The sequence below is a fragment of the Trichechus manatus genome, unplaced genomic scaffold (genome assembly GCF_000243295.1).
Source record: "Trichechus manatus latirostris isolate Lorelei unplaced genomic scaffold, TriManLat1.0 scaffold00004, whole genome shotgun sequence".
In the NCBI taxonomy this organism is placed as follows: Eukaryota; Metazoa; Chordata; class Mammalia; order Sirenia; family Trichechidae; genus Trichechus; species Trichechus manatus.
The window spans coordinates 5,698,179-5,704,103 of NW_004443940.1; positions in this window are offsets into that span (position 1 = coordinate 5,698,179).

Genomic DNA, 5,925 nt, shown 5'->3' on the forward strand with positions numbered 1-5,925 from the left:
ATCCCTAGAGAGAAGAGATCATTACCCTTGTTTTCACAGATAAATGAACAGACACTGAATAACTTTTTCAAGGTCAAGAAAACCAGCGGTATGTAGAGAGAAGATTAAAACAATTTTAGTCTTTACAACAGCATATTTTGTGAGGATAAAAGTTGCAAGCCTGGTTCTTTTTCCTTTTTCCTCTGCAGATCCCCCAGATAGACTGTGGACTGATCTTTCTTCCCCTCTACTGTCAACTTACATTTTTAATACTGACTGTCTTATTTCTTCTTTGTATGTCCATACATTAAAAAAAAAAAAAACCTGGAAAATATGGTTTCCCTTGAGCAACCTCCTTCTAAGAGAGGATTTAGGAGAAAGCTACACACCATTGTTTTAGAAATCTGCAAGAAGAGAAAGTGATCTAGTCCTAGGTAATATATATATATTTTTTTTTCTGTTTCCTTTCTTCTAAAATAAACGTATTCAACCTTCAGGAACAAGTGAGTTTCATATGTGCCCCATGAGCTTGGAGCATGTTGGGGATGTGAATGACAGGAAAGATGAGAATGGCTTCAAGATTCTGCACAGCGTCCCTGAGTGGGTCTTTTGTGATGTTTCTATGGGTTGATGGTATGACCCCAATTTATCCTTGTTTTAAGACTGTACACCACTGACATAAAAACATTGAATTATAAATTAGTTGATATTTCTAAGATGAAAATTATGTTGTTTCCATTCACACAACTTGCCCCTAATAATCCGTGCCAGGGTGAGTAGCAGCAAAACTCTCAGGCAGGGTAGGAGATACAGCGTAGTGATGACAGTGATGAATCTGTGAATAGGCTTTTTTTTTTTTCTTAACATGTCTATTATTTGTTTATTTATAATGTTTATTTTTTATTTTCATCTACTCCAGCAAGAATTTAAATCCTATAGGGGTGAAGTTCTCCTTTTGGTGACTCATACACCCAAAACATCTGACCAGTTTCTGGCATGTGGTGGAAGCTCAATCAATAGTTGCTAAAGGATAGAACACATTTGGATCTGGCTCTGCCACTGTTTTGTGACTTTGAGCAAGGTTTTTTAGCCTCTCTGATTCTAAATTTCTTAGGATGTAAAATGGAATTACCTACTTCATAAGAATGACACTAGGATTAAGTGAGGCAATCTGCAAAGCACAATACTTAAAGTTTATGTTTTTCTTTTTGTTTATTTATATTTGAATATGTAATATATTTACATGACTCAGGCACAGTAAGATATACAGCGGAAATTCTGCCCCTTCCTCCTATCTTTTTTCTGTCCAGTTCCCCTTTAAAACCCAAACCAAACCCATTGCCATTGAGTTGATTCCAACTCATAGCGACCCCTCTAGAGACATAAAAATCAGTTTTGAAAAATTAGTTCTAAAACTAACTCACTTTAATATATGAAGAAATATGCCTATATAGTATTTTTCATATGTACCAAAATAGCATTTTATTTACCCAAGTCTGAATTGTTATTTTTGTCTTTTTTTGCACATAATATATATCAGAGATCATTTAGTATAAAAGCTTAAAGAGCTTCTTCATTTATTATGAAATATCTAATACACAAAAAGGAAAAAGCATATAGCATATATAAAATACACCTACTCCTCACTTATCAACATGGTTAGGTTCCAAAGACCAAGTCATTATGTGAAAATTGGTGTTATGTGAAAATGGAGGATGACCACATCAGATCACAAAATATTATGTGGGACACATATGCCTCTTTGGACCCGAGAGGTGAAACATGTACGTGGCTGCTATATGCCCTACTGGTCATGAAATGGTTACTGTCAGAAATACATCATTAATACGCAAAATAGTCAGATAATAGATTTTTCACTATTGTCATAAATGCAAAATGTTGAATAAAGAGATAGTTAATAAGTAACAAGTCAGTGTTCAAAGATTTACAAAATGCACACCTAAGACGTACCACACGTCTTAAGAAATTGAATATTGCCAATAAAATTTAGATCCTCTGAGTTCCGAGTGCCTGTCCTAGTTATCTAGTGCTGCTGTAAAAGAAATACCACAAGCTGATGGCTTTAACAAACAAAATTATGGTTTAGGAGGCTAGAAGTCTAAATTCAGGGTGCTAGTTTGAGGGGAAGGCTTTGTCTCTGCTGGATCTGGAGGAAGGTCCTCGTCTCTTCTGAGCTTCTGCTCCTGGGCAATCTATGTGGCTTGGTATCTCTCTTCGCTCAACTCTGCTTGCGTGATCTGCTCATTTTATATCTCGTAAAAGATTGACTCAAGACACACCCAACAATAATCTTGCCTCATTAACATAAAAAAGACAACCCATTCCCAGATGGAATTATAACCACAGGCATAGAGGTTAGGATTTACAACACATATTTTAGGGGGCACAAGATTCAATCTATACCATTCCACTCTTTGCCCCCACCAAAAGTCATGTCCTTGCCTCATGCAAAACACATTCACCCCATCACATCATCCCAAAAGTCTTAAATCAACTCCAAGTCCAAAATCTCATCTTCTGACTCATCTAAATCAAATATGGATGAGACTTTAGGTGTATTCCATCCTGATGCAAAATTCCTCTACATCTGTGAAACTGTGAAACCTAGAATACATGTTATCTGTTTCCAAAGTGCAATGGTGGAACATGAACATTACAAATGGGAGAAATTGGAGGTAAAGAAGGGATAACAGGCACCAAGAAAGTCCAAAACACAGCAGAAAAAATTACATTAGTTCTCAAGCCTTGAAGATAATCCTCTGTTCTCTGAGACCATCTGGGTAATGGTTCTGCCCCCAAGACTGTGGGTGTTGGCCATGCCCTCTGGATTCTGGGTGGAAGCCCCATGGCCCTGGGGCTCCAGCTCCACTTTCCAGACCCACTGGGATGGCAACTCTGCTCCCTCTGCTTTGGGAAGCCCCATTCTCCTAGCCCATCTCAGTGGCGACCTCATGCCCTTGGCCCATGCAGGCCCCATTCTTCTGTCCTTTGGGCATGACAATCCTGCCTTCTCAGCTTTGGGAGGTGGCCCCATCCCTCTGACATACCTTGATGGCAGCCCTGCACTCCAGCACTGAGTAGGTAAAGATCTGACCCTTTGAAATCTAGGAGGCTGTGGCCCTACCCTTTGAAATCCAGGAGACCGTGCCCCCATCCTTTGAAACCGGAAAGCCTTGCTTCCTGTGTTCCTTACAACAGTTCTCTGATCTCCAGGCTGCTCCGGGGAAGGTCTTTTTCTTTTCCTGGAGGACAACAGATGTAGCTCCTTTGGCCTGTCTCCTGTCTATAGAATTCCAAGAGGCAGACAGCATTCTTGCCTTTTGTTCTTTCTCTGTCTCCTTCAGTCTAAGCTGATGGATTTTCCACTGTGTTAGTTGGTTAGATCCATCATTCACAGGCTTAATTTGTTTAACAAACGGTTGTGTAGCCACATCCTTGGTGAACATTCTAGGACACGTGTCCTTAGCTTATACAATAGAATTTTTCAAATCTTCAAGTATTGTTTTCATTTTCATTTTAAGTCCATCTCTTTCCTCTCGTATTTTACTGTAAGCAGCAAAGAGAAACTACACAGCCCCTTTAAGATCTTGCTGAGAAATCTCATCAGCCAGATATCCAAGTTCATCACTTACAAGTTCTACCTTCCACTTAACATTTGAACATAATTCAGTTAAGATTTTTTGTCACTGAATAAAAAGCATTGCCCTTCTTCCATTGCCCAATCGTATGTTCATAATTTTATTTTATAGCCTCACCAGAAGCGCGTTTAATGTCCCTATTTCTACCAACATTCTGTTTCTGGGGCCATATGTATTCTCTAAGATGATAGAGACTTTCTCCATAACTCTTCTCACTTCCTTCTAAGCGCTCACCAGAATTGACTTTTACATCCATAATTCTACCAACAACCTCTTCAAGACAATCTAGACTTTTATTATTAAAAAAACAAACCCATTGCCATTGAGTCAATTCTGACTCATTACTATTAGGTACCTTAAAACTCTTCCAGCTTCTACCCATTACCCAAGTCCAAAAGCACTTGTACATTTTAGGTATCTGTTAGAGAAGCACCTCAGTCCTGGTACCAAATTCTGTCTTAGTTATCTACTGCTGCTATAACAGAAATACCATAAGTGGATGGCTTTAACAAACAGAAATTTATTTTCTCATCATAGCCCCACTCTGTGTATCTCACCATGCATTCCTCTCCCCTCCAGAAGGGGAAACCAAAGACTATTCTGAATTTTATAAGTCCCTGCTTTTTTTTTTTATCCTTAATACTACATCAACGTTTATGAACTTTATATAAATGATATCACAGTATATATGTTCTTTTGTAATTTTTTTCACTCATCATTATGTTCTGAGGTTTATTATAATTTATGAATCTGTCAGTATTTCATTGATTGGTCTGAGGCATGGCATTCCATTGTGAAATACAATTACTTTATCCATTTTCCTGGTTGGTGGATACTTACATTGTTTATAGTATTTTGCTATTCCTAGCATGGATGCAGTTTTCACTCATGTATACATACTTCTTGGTGCACATATAATAGATTTTCTTTGGGCTATCTGCTGAGGAAGGGAAGTGCTGGAGTTTCAGGATATGCACAACATCAACTTTACTAGATAATGCCTATTTTCTAAAGTTATGAAAATGTAAGTATCCTCGTCAGTTGATAAGAATTCTCATGACTAGTTTATGCCCTCTCAAAAATTTGATCACTTTTTAATTTTTGTCATGCTGGTTTCCATTAAATGAGATCAAGGTGTGATTTTATTATGGATTTCCTGTGGTTAAGCATTTGGCTACTAACCCAAAGGTCAGTGGTTCAAATCCACTCAGCAGCTTCGAGGGAGAAAAGACCTGGAAATCTGCTGCCATAAATATTACAGCCCAGGAAACCCTATGGGGCAGTTCTATTCTGTCATATAGGGTCACTATGGATTGAAATCAACTCAACAACACACAACAACAGCAAAAAATATTGCTTTACATATTATTATCTTTTTTGGCCATATCTATATCCTCTTTTATGAAATGCCTATTCATGTTTTTCACACATTTTCTACTGAGCTGTTTTAGCTTTCCTTTTTTTTTTTTTTTGTTAAATTCATAGAGGTTTTAAAAAATACATATTGGTGTTAACTTTTTAAAGTTATATAGGTCTCATATTTCTTTCCCCAGTCTGTAGCTTATATATTAAAGTTCTCATGGTGTCTTTTGACATTTAGGTCAACTTAATTTTTTTGTAAATTAACCAAATATTACACCTTTTGTTTTAGAGTGTGTGTTCTTTATGCCTTATTTAAAAATTCTTTCTTGCTCAAGTTTATCAGAACATTACCCTATTTTTTTTACCCCTTGATTGCACCTGGATTTAATTATTAAATTTTGGGTGAGGGAGCCTTCCAATCTTTTTTTCCTAATGCCATGTGTCACTACCTCTACTACATATCATGTTTTTAAATATGCATGAGTAGGATTCTGGACTCAGTACTCTGTTCTATTTGTCCAGTTTTTGATCCCTGTACTAAATACTGTATTGTCTGCAATTGCTATGGGTGCATAATAGTTTGATCTCTCACATTTTTCTGTGTATTTTTTTCATCATTAAATTCCTGAAAGTTTTGCTTATCAATGTAAATTTAGAATTAGTTGATTAAGCTCTATGAAAAATTTTATTTGAATTTTTATAGGAATTGTATTAATTATATATAAGAATTTAGGGAAAGCCAACATATTTAAAATATTGACAACTACTTATTCTTTATCATGGTATAATTTCTTTTTAAATCTCATCACAGTAAGTCATAAGTTAATAACTACTAGATGTCCAGTAAAATGTTTAAAAGAAGCAGTGACAATAGCATTGTTATTGTCTTAGTCAGGGTTCTCTAGAGAAACAGAAACAGTAAAAT